Here is a 15,153-nt window from a genome sequence, read left to right as displayed (position 1 = left end):
GCAGGAGACATCACCTATCTAGTGTGTCTCTCACATAATTTCAGAGCATTCTGATGTACAGTTTAAAAATGAAGGCCTTGAAACCAAGGCTATATTGACACTTTTTCAGGCTGTTAAAGGCATATTCTTCTTTTTCAGGCTACTCTAAATAGGAATCCTGACGTTTGCCAGCTTAATCCAATCTGCAGGAGACATTCCCATCCAGTGTGTCTCTCGTGTAATTTCAGAGCATTCTGATGTACAGATTTAAATTAAGGCCTTGAAACCAAGGCTATATTGACACTTTTTCAGGCTAGTAAAGGCATATTCTTCCTCTTTTTCAGGCTACTCTAAATAGGAATCCTGACGTTATTCCGCTTCATTCCAAGTCTGGAGGAGAGATTACCTATCCAGTGTGTCCTCTCAGGTAATTTCAGAGCATTCTGATGTACAGTTTTAAAATTAAGGCCTTGAAACCAAGGCTATATTGAGACTTTTTCAGGCTAGTAAGGCATATTCTTCTCTTTTTCAGAAGGCATATTCTTCTCTTTTTCAGGCTACTCTAAAAGGATCCTTACGTTATTCCAGCTTCATTCCAAGTAGAGGGAGACATCACCTATCCAGTTGTCTCTCCCATAATTTCAGAGCATTCTGATGTACGGTTTTAAGATTAGGCCTTAAAACCAAGGCTTATATTGACACTTTTTCAGGCTAGTAAAGGCATGTTCTTGTCTTTTTCAGCTACTCTAAAAGGAATCCGACGTTATTCCAGCTTAATTCCAAGTCTGCAGGAGACATCACCTATCCAGTGTGTCTCTCACATAATTGCAGAGCATTCTGATGTACAGTTTTAAAATGAAGGCCTTGAAACCAAGGCTTATTGACACTTATTCAGGCTAGTAAAGGCATATTCTTCTCTTTTTCAGAAGGCATATTCTTCTCTTTTCAGGCTACTCTAAAAGGATCCTTACGTTATTCCAGCTTCATTCCAAGTCTGGGGGAGACATCACCTTCCAGTGTGTCTGGCAGGTAATTCCAGAGCATTCTGAAGTACAGTTTTAAAATTAGGCCTTGAAACCAAGCTATATTGAGACTTTTTCAGGCTAGTAAAGGCATATTCTTCTCTTTTTCAGGCTACTCTAAATGGAATCCTGACGTTATTCCAGCTTCATTCCAATCTGGAGGAGACATTACCTATCCAGTGTGTCCTCAGGTAATTTCAGAGCATTCTGATGTACAGATTTAAATGAAGGCCTTTAAAAACCAAGGCTATATTGACACTTATTCAGGCTAGTAAGGCATATTCTTCTCTTTTTCAGAAGGCATATTCTTCTCTTTTTCAGGTTACTCTAAATAGGAATCCTGACGTTATTCCAGCTTCATTCCAAGTCTGGGAGGAGAGATTACCTATCCAGTGTGTCTCTCAGGTAATTTCAGAGCATTCTGATGTACAGTTTAAAATTAAGGCCTTGAAACCAAGGCTATATGAGACTTTTTCAGGCTAGTAAAGGCATATTCTTCTCTTTTTCAGAAGGCATATTCTTCTCTTTTTCAGGCTACTCTAAAAGGAATCCTTACGTTATTCCAGCTTCATTCCAAGTAAAGGGGAGACATCACCTATCCAGTGTGTCTCTCACATAATTTCAGAGCATTCTGATGTACGGTTTTAAGATTAAGGCCTTAAAACCAAGGCTATATTGACACTTTTTCAGGCTAGTAAAGGCATATTCTTTTCTTTTTCAGGCTACTCTAAAAAGGAATCCTGACGTTATTCCAGCTTAATTCCAAGTCTGCAGGAGACATCACCTATCCAGTGTGTCTCTCACATAATTGCAGAGCATTCTGATGTACAGTTTTAAAATGAAGGCCTTGAAACCAAGGCTATATTGACACTTATTCAGGCTAGTAAAGGCATATTCTTCTCTTTTTCAGAAGGCATATTCTTCTCTTTTTCAGGCTACTCTAAAAAGGAATCCTTACGTTATTCCAGCTTCATTCCAAGTCTGGGGGAGACATCACCTATCCAGTGTGTCTGGCAGGTAATTCCAGAGCATTCTGAAGTACAGTTTTAAATTAAGGCCTTGAACCAAGGCTATATTGAGACTTTTTCAGGCTAGTAAGGCATATTCTTCTCTTTTCAGGCTACTCTAATGGAATCCTGACGTTATTCCAGCTTCATTCCCATCTGGAGGAGACATTACCTATCCAGTGTGTCTCTCAGGTAATTTCAGAGCATTCTGATGTACAGATTTAAAATGAAGGCCTTTAAACCAAGGCTATATTGACACTTATTCAGGCTAGTAAAGGCATATTCTTCTCTTTTTCAGAAGGCATATTCTTCTCTTTTTCAGGTTACTCTAAATAGGAATCCTGACGTTATTCCAGCTTCATTCCAAGTCCGGAGGAGACATTACCTATCCAGTGTGTCTCTCAGGTAATTTCAGAGCATTCTGATGTATGGTTTTAAGATTAAGGCCTTGAAACCAAGGCTATATTGAGACTTTTTCAGGCTAGTAACGGCATATTCTTCTCTTTTTCAGGTTACTCTAAATAGGAATCCTGAAGTTATTCCAGCTTCATTCCAAGTCCGGAGGAGACATTACCTATCCAGTGTGTCTCTCAGGTAATTTCAGAGCATTCTGATGTATGGTTTTAAGATTAAGGCCTTAAAACCAAGGCTATATTGAAACTTTTTCAGGCTAGTAAAGGCATATTCTTCTCTTTTTCAGGCTACTCTAAAAAGGAATCCTTACGGTATTCCAGCTTCATTCCAAGTCTGGGGGAGACATCACCTATCCAGTGTGTCTCTCACATAATTTCAGAGCATTCTGATGTACGGTTTTAAGATTAAGGCCTTAAAACCAAGGCTATATTGAAACTTTTTCAGGCTAGTAAAGGCATATCCTTTCCTTTGCAGGCTACTCTAAAAAGGAATCCTGACTTTATTCCAGCTTAATTCCAAGTCTGCAGGAGACATCACCTATCTAGTGTGTCTCTCACATAATTTCAGAGCATTCTGATGTACAGTTTTAAAATGAAGGGCCTTAAAACCAAGGTTTAGACATTTTCAGGTGGTAAAGGCATATTCTTCTCTTTTTCAGGCTATCTAAATAGGAATCGACGTTTTTCCAGCCTAATTCCAAGTCTGGAGGAGACATTACCCATCCAGTGTGTCTCTCAGGTAATCTCAGAGCATTCTGATCTACAGTTTTAAAATTAAGGCCTTGAAACCAAGGCTATATTGACACTTTTTCAGGCTAGTAAAGGTATATTCTTCTCTTTTTCAGGCTACTCTAAAAAGGAATCCTTACGTTATTCCAGCTTCATTCCAAGTCTGGGGGAGACAACACCTATCCAGTGTGTCTCTCACATAATTTCAGAGCATTCTGATGTACGGTTTTAAGATTAAGGCCTTGAAACCAAGGCTATATTGAAACTTTTTCAGGCTAGTAAAGGCATATCCTTTCCTTTGCAGGCTACTCTAAAAAGGAATCCTGACGTTATTCCAGCTTAATTCCAAGTCTGCAGGAGACATCACCTATCCAGTGTGTCTCTCACATAATTTCAGAGCATTCTGATGTACAGTTTTAAAATGAAGGCCTTGAAACCAAGGCTATATTGACACTTTTTCAGGCTAGTAAAGGCATATTCTTCTCTTTTTCAGGCTACTCTAAATAGGAATCCTGACGTTATTCCAGCTTAATTCCAAGTCTGGAGGAGACATTACCTATCCAGTGTGTCTCTCACATAATTTCAGAGCATTCTGATGTACAGTTTTAAAATGAAGGCCTTGAAACCAAGGCTATATTGACACTTTTTCAGGCTGGTAAAGGCATATTCTTCTCTTTTTCAGGCTACTCTAAATAGGAATCCTGACGTTATTCCAGCTTAATTCCAAGTCTGGAGGAGACATTACCCATCCAGTGTGTCTCTCAGGTAATCTCAGAGCATTCTGATCTACAGTTTTAAAATTAAGGCCTTGAAACCAAGGCTATATTGACACTTTTCAGGCTAGTAAAGGCATATTCTTCTCTTTTTCAGAAGGCATATTCTTCTCTTTTTCAGGCTACTCTAAAAAGGAATCCTTACGTTATTCCAGCTTCATTCCAAGTCTGGGGGAGACATCACCTATCCAGCTGTGTCTCTCACATAATTTCAAAGCATTCTGATGTACGGTTTTAGGATTAAGGCCTTAAATCCAAGGCTATATTGACACTTTTTCAGGCTAGTAAAGGCATATTCTTCTCTTTTTCAGGCTACTCTAAAAAGGAAGCCTGACGTTATTCCAGCTTCATTCCAAGTCTGGGGGGAGACAGCACCTATCCAGTGTGTCTCTCACATAATTTCAGAGCATTCTGATGTACAGTTTTAAAATTAAGGCCTTGAAACCAAGGCTATATTGACACTTTTTCAGGCTAGTAAAGGCATATTTTTCTCTTTTTCAGGCTACTCTAAAAAGGGATCCTGACGTTATTACAGCTTAATTGCAGGTCTGGAGGAGACATCACCTATCCAGTTTGTCTCTCAGGTAATTACAGAGCATTCTGATGTATGGTTTTAAAATTAAGGCCCTTAAAACCAAGGCTATATTGACACTTTTTCAGGCTAGTAAAGGCATATTCTTCTCTTTTTCAGAAGGCATATTTTTCTCTTTTTCAGGCTACTCTAAAAAGGAATCCCGACGTTATTCCAGCTTCATTCCAAGTCTGGGAGAGACATCACCTATCCAGTATGTATCTCAGGTAATTTCAGAGCATTCTGATGTAGGATTTTTAAAATAAAGCCTACAATGTGTATTACATGGTATAATTTAAATCTTTTTCAGGCTGTTAAAGGCATATTTTTCTCTTTTTCAGGCTACTCTAAAAAGGAATCCTGACGTTATTCCAGCTTCATTCCAAATCTGCAGGAGACATCACCTATCCAGTGTTTCTCTCAGGTAAGTTCAGAGCATTCCGATGTACGGTTTTAAAATTAAGGGCTTAAAAGTAAAGCTATATTGACTTTTTTTCAGGATGTTAAAGGCATATTTAACTCTCCTTTATGCCACTCTAAAATGGATTCCTACTGTTATGCCAGGTTAATTCCATTTATGGGTTAGACACTACATATCCATCGGGTCATTCAGGACCCTTCTGATGTAGGAATTTAAATTAAAGCCTCGAATGTCTAATAAATGGTATAATTTAAATCTTTTTCAGGCTGTTAAAGGCATATTTTTCTCTTTTTCATTCTACTCAGAAAATTAATCCTGACGTTATGCCAGCTTCATTCCAACTATGGGTTAGACATTACATATCCATTGGGTCACTTAGGTAATTTAGGACCATTCTGATGTAGGATTTTAAATTTAAAGCCTAGAATGTCTAATAAATTGTATACTTTAAATCTTTTTGAGGCTGTTGAGGGCATATTTTTCTCTTTTTCAGGCTACTCTAAAAAGGAATCCTGATGTTATGACAGCTTCATTCCAAGTCCCTGGGAGACATCACCTATCCACTGTTTCTCTCATATAATATTGGAGCATTCTGTTGTACTATTTTCAAAATTAAGGGCTTAAAAGTAAAGCTATATTTACTTTTTTCAGGCTGTTAAAGGCATATTTAACTCTACTTCAGGCCACTCTAAAATGGATTCCTACTGTCAAGCCAGGTTCATTTCAACTCTGGGTTAGACAATCCATGTCCATTGGGAGACTCAGGTAATATAGGACCATTCTGATGTAGGATTTTAAAATTAAAGCCTTGAATGTATGATTAATGGTACATTTTAAATCTTTTTCAGAATGTTAAAGGCATGTAATGAAGGACCATTCTGATGTAGGATTTTAAAATTGAAGCCTTGAATATCTAATGGTATATTTTAAATCTTTTTCATGCGTATAAAGCCAGATTATACTCTCTTTCAGCCTACTGTAAGAATGAATCCTACTGTTAAGCAAGCTTCGTTCACATATCCAGTGTTTCTCTCAGGTGATATCAGGCCAAATTATCCTCTTTTTCAGGCTACTGTAAAAAGGAATCCTCCTGTTATATTGACATTTTTTTCAGGCTGTTAAAGGCATATTTTGTCATGGGTTGTGGTCTCTATGTGTGTATTTTCCCATTTTTTTGCCTCTTTTTTTTTTTATAAATTAGTTTTCTCCTTGGCCTTGTGTTTTTGATCCTGTCTTGTGTTCCTGGGTAAGTGTCTGTTTGTTCTGCTTCCTTTTTTGTTATGCTAGTATAGTTTCTTGTCTTGTCTAGTCTTGTCTAGCTTTTCTTTGTGCCCTTCTGATTGTCCTGCCCCGCCCTAATTTGATTCACCTGGTGTCTCACCTGTTCCCTGTTACCTCGTTACCTCTTTTATTTAACCCGTGTTCCCTTGGTCCCTTGTCAGGTTCTTATGTGTGGAAGTCTGTGGTCCTGTGGGTGTGACCTGTATTCCTGCATGCTTCTCCTTTTCGTGTCTCCCCTGCAGATTTCCCTCCTTGTGAGTTCCCCATGAGCTTTATTCACCGTTTTCCCTCCTCTCCAAAATGGAATCCTGATGTTTTGCCAGCTTCATTCCAAGTTTGGGGGAAATAAAATATATCCAGTGTGTCTCTGAGGTGATATCAGAGCATTCTGATGTAGGATTTTAAAATTAAAACCTTGAATGTCTAATTACTGGTATATTTTAGATCTTTTTCAGGATGTTAGAGGCATATTTTACTCTTTTTCAGGCTACTCTAAAATGGAATCCTGATGTTATGCCAGCTTCATTCCAAGTCTGGGCGAGACATGTTTAGTTTTCCTTCCTGCCACTCTAAAATGGATTCCTACTGTCAGGCCAGGTTCATTCCAACTATTGGTTAGACTCTACATATCCATTGTTTCACTCAGGAAATTAAGGACCAATCTGATGTAGAATTTTAAAAACGAAAGCCTTGAATATCTAATGGTATATTTTAAATCTTTTTCAGACGTTTAAAGCCATACTAGCTATACTCTCTCTCAGACTACTGTAAGAATGAATCCTACTGTTAAGCCGGCTTCGTTCCAAGTCTGGGGAGACATCATATATCCAATGTGTCTCTCAGGTGATATTAGAATATTATCATGTAGGATTTTAAAATTAAAGCCTTGAATGTCTGATTAATGCTATATTTTAAATCTTTTTCAGGCTGTTAAAGCCATATTATCCTATTTTTCAGGCTACTGTAAAAAGGAATCCTCCTGTTATATTGACATTTTTTTTCTGGCTGTTAAAGGCATATTTTGTCATGGGTTGTGGTCTCTTTGTGTGTATTTTCCCCTTTTTTTTGCCTCCTTCATTTTTTTTAAATTAGTTTTCTCCCTGGCCTTGTGTTTTTGATCCTGTCTTGTGTACCCGGGTAAGTGTCTGTTTGTTCGGCTTCCTGTTTTGTTATGCTAGTATAGTTTCCTGTCTTGTCTAGCTTTGCTTTGTGCCCTTCTGATTGTCCTGCCCCGCCCTAATTTGATTCACCTGGTGTCTCACCTGTTCCCTGTTACCTCGTTACCTCTTTTATTTAACCCGTGTTCCCTTGGTCCCTTGTCAGGTTCTTATGTGTGGAAGTCTGTGGTCCTGTGGGTGTGCCCTGTATTCCTGCGTGCTTCTCTCTTTCATGTCTCCCCTGCAGATTTCCCTCCTTGTGAGTTCCCCATGAGTTTAATTCACCGTTTTCCCTCCTCTTCGTGAGTGTTTTTGTGAGCCCTCGTGCTTCGGTTTTGTTTTTCCCCTTACCCTGGACTTTGCCAGATTGCGTGGACTTTATATTTAGCCCTGGTTTTGATTCCAAGTCTGGGGGAGACAAAACATATCCAGTGTTTCACTCAGGTATTTTTGGACCATTCTGATGTAGGATTTTAAAATAAAGCCTTGAATGTCTAATAAATGGTATATTTTAAAACTTTTTCAGGCTGTTAAAGGCATATTTTACTCTTTTTCAGGCTACTCTAAAATGGATTCCTATTGTTATGCCAGGTTCATTCGAAGTCTGGGGGAGAGAGCACCTATCCAGTGTGTCTCTCAGGTAATATTAGAGTGTTCTGATGTTTGGTTTTAAATTTAGGGCTTAAAAGTAAAGCTAAATTAACACTTTTTCAGGCTGTTAAAGGCATATTTAACTCTCCTTCAAGTTGCTCTAAAATGGATTCCTGCTATTAAGCCAGGATTATTCTAACTCTGGGTTAGACAGTTTATATCCATTGGGTCACTCAGGTAATTTAGGCAAGGCAAGGCAGCTTTATTTGTATAGCACATTTCAGCAACAGGGCAATTCAAAGTGCTTTACACGAAATCAGTTAAACAGATAAAACACAAGTACAAACAGTTAAAAATCATAAGCATTAAAAACTAATAAAACACATGAATAGACAGTTAAAACAAAATAGAAACATTAGGACACATAAAACACAAGAATAAAAGTTACAGTGCAGCATAAGAAATTTAAAGAAATGAGCATTCATTTAAGAAAGGCAGCATCAAAAAGAAAGGTCTTCAGCCTTGATTAAAAGAACTGAGAGTAGCCGCGGATCTGCAGGTTTCTGGGAGTTTATTCCAGATATGAGGAGCATAGAAACTGAAAGCTGCTTCACCCTGTTTAGTTCTGACTCTGGGGACAGAAAGTAGACCTGTCCCAGATGACCTGAGAGGTCTGGGGGGGTCATAGTGTAGTAGCAGTCAGAAATGTATTTTGGACCTAACCGTTAAGGGATTTATAAACTAGCAAGGGTACTTTGAAACCCATTCTTTGAGACAAAGGAAGCCAGTGTAAAGATTTCAGAACTGGAGTGATGTGATCCATTCTCTTGGTCTAGTGAGGACTCGACAGGCGTTCAAATCAGCTGTACTTCTGATTGATTTTTTAGGGAGACCTGTAAAGACCCCGTTACAGTAGCAAGTCTACTGAAGATGAAAGCATGGACCAGTTTTTTCCAAGGGTCCTGTTTACACATAGTCCTTTTAAAACCCTTGAAAATTTCTTAAGGTGATAGTAGGGCTTTTTTATTGTCTTAATGTGGCTGTTAAAATTCAGGTCTGAGTCCATGCTACACCAAGATTTCGCTTTGTCCTGTTGTTTTTTAAAATTGTTTTTTGAAGCTGAGCGCAGACTTTTAATCGTTCCTCTTTTTTTTTCCAAAAACACCACCTCAGTTTTTCCTTCATTTAATTTCAGAAAGTTCTGGCACATCCAGCCGTTAATTTGTTCGATGCACTTAGTCATTTTGATTGGCTATAGTCCCCTGGCGATAAGGTTATGTAAATTTGGGGTGTCGCCCGCATAACTATGGTAACTTATTTTGTTTTCTCCTAATCTGAGCCAGGGGAAGCATGTAGATGTTAAACAGAAGGCCCCAGAATGGAGCCTTGCGGAACTCCGCACGTCACATTTGTACGCTCAGATGCATAATTACCTATAACACAAAGTAATCCCTATTCTTTAGGTAGGATTAAAAACCAGTTTAGTACTAACCCCAGAAAGGCCACGCATTTTTCCCAAATCGGTCTAGTGTATGTCGTGTTCGACCGTGTCAAATGCAGCACTGGGATCAAGTATATAAGATTGAAATTTTGCCATTATCTGTGTTTAAAGGGGGATGTCATTAAAGACTTTGACAAAGCCTTTCAGTGGGTGTGGGGGTGGTCGAACCCGACTGAAAGGTATCTAAACTGTTGCTTAGTGACAAAATGGTTGAGTTGTTTAAAAACTACTTTTTTCAATGATTTTACTTAAAAACGGAAGGTTTGATATTGGCTTATAGTTGCTCATTAGTGACTTGTCTAGGTTTTCTTTTTTAAGAGGGCTTGATTACTGCATTTTCAGGGCCTGTGGAAAGATTCCTGAAAGAAGAGATTTGTTCACAATCTGGGAGAAAATCAGAAGTCAAACAATTGGAACTTTTGAAAAATTTCCCCTTGGTAGAATATCAAGACAACAGGTTTGAGGTTTTTTAGATGTTGAATAATTTCCTCCAGGTTTGTATGGTTGATCGTGTGAAATTCGCATATTGGAACTATTTTTGCTTGAACACTGTGAGAACCCATATCCTACTTGATTGGAGGCACTGACTGTTAGTCTAATCTTCTGAATTTTGTCTTTGAAGAAGGAGGCAAAGTCATTTCAGGCCTTGGTAGAAAAAGTTCAGATCTACTGGTACTGGAGGGTTTTTTTAACCTATCAACAGTAGCAAACAAAGCCATGATTATTTATTGTTTAGAGATAATATCAGAGAAAAGGGCCTTCTTGCATTCCTCAGTTCCAAATTAAATGTGAAGTCTCTCTTTATGGAGTTAAATGGACCAGGAGATTTGTTTTCGCCACCTTCGGGTTTAGCTTTCCCCACACTCTCTTTTTTCTGTTCTCACCAGTAGGACATTTCTCCATGGAGATCTTTTCTTACCAGAGACAACTTTGACCTTAGTGGGACAATGGCATCAATAACATTTGTAATTTTACAGTTGAAATTATCTACAAGCTCAGTGACTGAGAGCCCGAGAGGGCGGGTGTGGAGGAGAAAGCTGAATAAATGTTTCACTGGTGTTTTCAGTGATATACCGTTTTCTGATTATCTTTGTTTGGACACTTTTGGGCACAGAGATAGTGCCGCTAAAGAAAACACAGGAATGATCAGAGAGACCAACGTCAGTCACCACAACCTTGGAAATGTTCAGACCCTTTGAGACAATCAAGTCCAGATGTGTCCCTTATGTGCGTGGCTTGCACATGCTGAGTCAGTCCATAGTTCTCAAAAACACAACACAGTTCTTTGGTCCCCCTGTCCTGGGGTTGTCAACATGAATGTTAAATCACCCGCATGATTACACATCAAAGTTATTACAGATTATAGACAGCAGTGTCAGTAAGTCATCAATGAAGGTTGCACAATATTAGGTGGCCTGTAGATATTTAGAAACATTGCTTGAGGGGAAGATCTTAATTGAAGAGCAACACATTCAAAAGAAGCAAAACTTCCATAACAATTTGCGTACATGAATGAGTCATTAAACAAAATGGCGACTCCACCTCCTTTCTTATTCACTCTATTCTCGCTCATAAAACGGAACTTAGGGGAGCTGACTCGATGAGAACAGCAGCGCTGTTATTATGGTCTAACCAGTTTCAGTTAAAACATAAATCTAGATGTGTTTGTAATAAAATCATTGATTAAAAGGATTTTCCTGCCAAAGACCTGACGTTTAGTAAGGCTAGTGTTAGTTGTGTTTTCATTTTTTGGGACAGGCTGTAGCTGACGAGGAATGGATGCTAAATTTGCTAAGTTTGCAGTTAAGTGTTTATTCACCATCTTTTCCTATTGCCTATCACAACATAAATTGAGGAAGAATTGAATACATAGGGCCCGGGGCTTGTCTTTGAAAAAGTCATGAGTGTCTCTAGGCCTGGAGCCAGGCCCGGCACATATCAGGTCATGCTTACTGGATTTGCACACAAGCGTCCTTATCAGTCTGAGTGGAAAGAGTTGTTTACCTCCTGGCAGAGGAGCCCGCGTTTTACTATTAACCGGGGTTGAACCGGCGTTTACTTTTGCCAGGGTTGAGTGATGGGGAAGGAAGGGGTGTATATTTGGTTCCAGCATCTACCAGGTGATTCATGGGTCAGAGAACTCCAACATGGGGGTAGGGAAAGAGGCGAAAGGGTGAGTCGAGACAGCGATGGCTCCTCAAAGGATTCGGGGTTGGTAAGTTGGTTTAGATGGTGCTGGATGGGTGAAAGAGAGTTGAGGTTTTGTATCTCTGCTCTGTGGTGTCCCAGGGTCAAGTCTTTCCTCAGGTGGGGCTGTGGGATCACTACCACACTTTGTTATGTCTTCCTCTTGTTTTGTGACCTTGGCAGAGGGAGCAGATGTGTAGCGCAGAAGTAAAGCAGATTAGAGGTGAACAGCTTTACTCCTGGGTTGTTAAGGGAAATTCTATCTCTTAAAAAGATGTCTGCGCTCCCAGAAAATGTTAAGAATATCATGACCTGCAGAGAGTGGACGGTACATTCAGTTGAAATCCATTTGTTTAGTGCCAGCAGTCGCTGAATCTCTCATCTCCTCTTCCTGACTGACAGTATAGGACCACTGATAAACACATCTGCGTTTAGAGAGATGACGGTGTCCAGCAGTTCCTTAAAGTCCAGTTTTCTGCATTCGACTGTTGCTTTACAACATCATGTGACCCTATATGCAGAATAATGTTCTTCACAGTTGGGTGTTCTGCCATGATAGCTGGGATTTTTGGTAAAGTCAGACACCATGTCTTTGGGAAAACAGAGTATTTTGTGTTTTTTACTGTTTTTTTAAATCTTTTACAGCAGAGTCACCCACTATCAGGTTTGAGGCCCAGTTGTTAGCTTTTTACTTTTTGAATTGCTCTCAGTCCTTACCCTGCTGTGTGGTGATGAGATGCAGTCCCGTCATCAGATGACTGTCCAGCATCTTTGCAGCAGAGGAGCAAATCTGTTATCCATTGCACACCAGGTTGTTGGGGGGCATTTTGTTGCTTATTTTCCCTTTTGCAGCTGTCCACGGCTGTGTCCTACTAGTACAGGGTTGAAGAGGCGCTCTGCCCGGATGATAATGCAGGCCAGCCGGTCATATCACAAATCTCAGGGCGCTGTGCCCTGCCCGTTAGTCGTCCTCCCATTTCCCAGGAAAATGATTTAGTCTTAGGTTTCGCACCACAAGAGTTCCAGGAGGACTGCCACTTGTTGATTTGTTACCCGTTCTACAGCCCTCCTGTTTCTTTGTAGCTTTGTTGGTGCTAATTAGCCGTGTGTTAGCATGCTTTTGTCCATTGTTATGGGTCCATGGTAAAGTGGTGTCATTTCCAGAAGATCCGTTCACTTCCACATTCACTTCTAGTCGGTGAACCTTGGTTTCCAGAAGTGCAATCTTCTGAAGGAGTTTATAGTAGTCTTCCACGGAGAAAGGAGGCATCTTGCTGCTAATTAGCTTTAGCTACAATCACTGTAGGACAGGCTTGAGCTATTGGTAGGCCACGCTCACGCAGAAAATGTTAAAATATGGCAATAGCCTACTGTGTCTACAAAAAAATGTAAAGTCCAGTGATTTATAAGTATCCAAGAGCCGCTGCTCATAGTTTCTCTCAGAGGAAAAGCAAGATTATCAGCAAAAATATGCAAGCAGAGGCAGGAGCAAGCAGCAAAAGCGTCTGCACTGTAAGAAGCAAGGAAGCACCAATTCTTAGGACCATTCTGATGTATGATTTTAAAATTAAAGCCTTAAATGTCTAAATAATGGCATATTTTAAATCTTTTTCAGTCTGTTAAAGGCATATTTTACTCTTTTTCAGGCTACTCTAAAATGGATTCCTGATATTATGCCAGCTTCATTCCAACTATGGGTTAGACATTACATATCCATTAGGTCACTCAGGTAAGTTAGGACCATTCTGATGTAGGATTTTAAAATTAAAGCTATATTGACCTTTTTTTCTGGCTGTTAAAGGCATATTTAACTCTCCTTCATGCCACTCTAAAAAGGAATCCTGCTTTTAAGCCAGCTTCTTTCAAAGTCTGGGTGAGACATCACGTATCCAGTGTGTGTCTCAGGCAAAATCATAGCATTCTGATGAAGGATTTCAAAATTAAAAGGCTTTAAAGCAATGCTATATTGAAATCTTTTTCAGGCTGTTAGTCATAGTTCACTCTTTTCAGGCTACTGCAAAACAGAATTGTCCTGTTAAGCCAGCTTCAATCCATGCCTGGGTGAGCAATCATATTGTGTGTCTCAGATAATATCTGACCATTCTGATGTAGGATTTTAAAATTAAGGTCTTAAAAACAACGCTGTATTGAAATCTTTTACAGGCTGTTAAAGCTATATTAATCTCTTTTTCAGGCTCCTGTAAAACGGAATCCACATGTTAACCAAGCTTCATTCTAAGTCTGGATGAGACATCACATGTCCATTATGTCTCTCAGGCAATATCGGAGCATTCCAATGTAGGATTTTTATTTTAAATTAAAGGCCTAATTGTGTGATTAAAGATATATTTGAAATCTTTATCAGGCTTTTAAAGCCAGGTTTTTACTCTTTTTCATGGTAGTCTAAAAAGGAATCCTAATGTTAAGCCAGCTTCATTCCAAGTCCGGGTGAGACATCACAAATCCAGTGTGTCTCTCAGGTAATATCGAAGCATTCTGATGTAGAATCTTTTTTTAAATTAAAGGCTTAAATGTCTAAGCCAACTTCATTCCAAGTCTGGGTGAGACATCACATATCCAGTGTGTCTCTCAGGTAATATCGGAGCATTACGATGTAGGATTTTAAAATTAAAGGCTAAAAAATCCAGGTTCACCTTCAAAATAAAGGCATAAAACATTAAACCGTCTCTTGTAACTTTCTTGATTACACCACAGTTTTACTGAACCAGAAAAGTACACAGCAGCATTAAGTAACATTAGTTCTATTCATTTATTCAACTTACTTTAGAAAATTGAGGAATAGCACCACACAATAGTAAAGTCAAATAGTTATTTACTGTGTTTCTCTGCTACTACTTCAACAACACATCTGGCCAATATTTTAGTAAATTTACTGGTATTGCCCCACATGTTGAGATGGAATAAGATAGTCAATAGCAGTAGGAAAACTTATCAGGCTATATCAAGTTCAATATACTGTAAACAATTCAGGAATAGCACAATAATAAAGTCAAAATAGTGCTGTTAGAGTATTTTCAATCAAAGTTAGCGATGGCTTTTCAAAGTTAGTGCTTAGGTAAGAACGTTATTGTACCCGTTATGAGGATATGTGACCATAAAATAGGCATAAAGAAACACTTGATTGGCTAAAAGCAGCTAACGTTACCTAACGTTAGTCTAGGTTTCACTTGTTGCTTTACATCATTCATTGTCTCATTAGACCATTACCCTGCACGTTGAAAGGTTTGAACAACAACTTATTGACCTAACTAGGTTGCTTTGGGGATAATTGTACCTATTTATTTTATTTACCAAGTTGAAAATGCGTGCAGAGGCGTTAAGTGGCGCGCAGGGCAGAGAAACAAGAGCAGCGCAGGGACATCATCATTACTTCTTGGCTCAGTGATTGGTTGCGCCTTGAAAGGTCAGCAGCAACAAAGTCAACGTTTTTGTCAAATTTAGTCCTCAAAACGGAAAAAGTTTTTATTGTAGGGGATTTTATTATTCATGTGGACGATGAC

General features: G+C 39.1%; 1 long non-coding RNA gene across 1 annotated transcript in view; it reads left to right on the top strand.

Moving 5' to 3' along the window:
* Positions 1–13,654, top strand: part of LOC116696657 (uncharacterized) — a 20,694-nt gene extending 7,040 nt beyond the window's left edge. Inside the window, exons 2-4 of the long non-coding RNA XR_004333794.1 lie at positions 6,358–6,365; positions 8,846–8,850; positions 13,643–13,654. This is a non-coding gene — a long non-coding RNA (uncharacterized LOC116696657). The remainder of the gene's footprint in view (positions 1–6,357; positions 6,366–8,845; positions 8,851–13,642) is intronic.
* Positions 13,655–15,153: the final 1,499 nt, after the last annotated feature.

Source organism: Etheostoma spectabile, chromosome 10 (genome assembly GCF_008692095.1).
Source record: "Etheostoma spectabile isolate EspeVRDwgs_2016 chromosome 10, UIUC_Espe_1.0, whole genome shotgun sequence".
Taxonomy (NCBI): Eukaryota; Metazoa; Chordata; class Actinopteri; order Perciformes; family Percidae; genus Etheostoma; species Etheostoma spectabile.
Note: the sequence above shows the minus strand (reverse complement) of the source record. Positions and strands in the feature narration are given on the sequence as shown.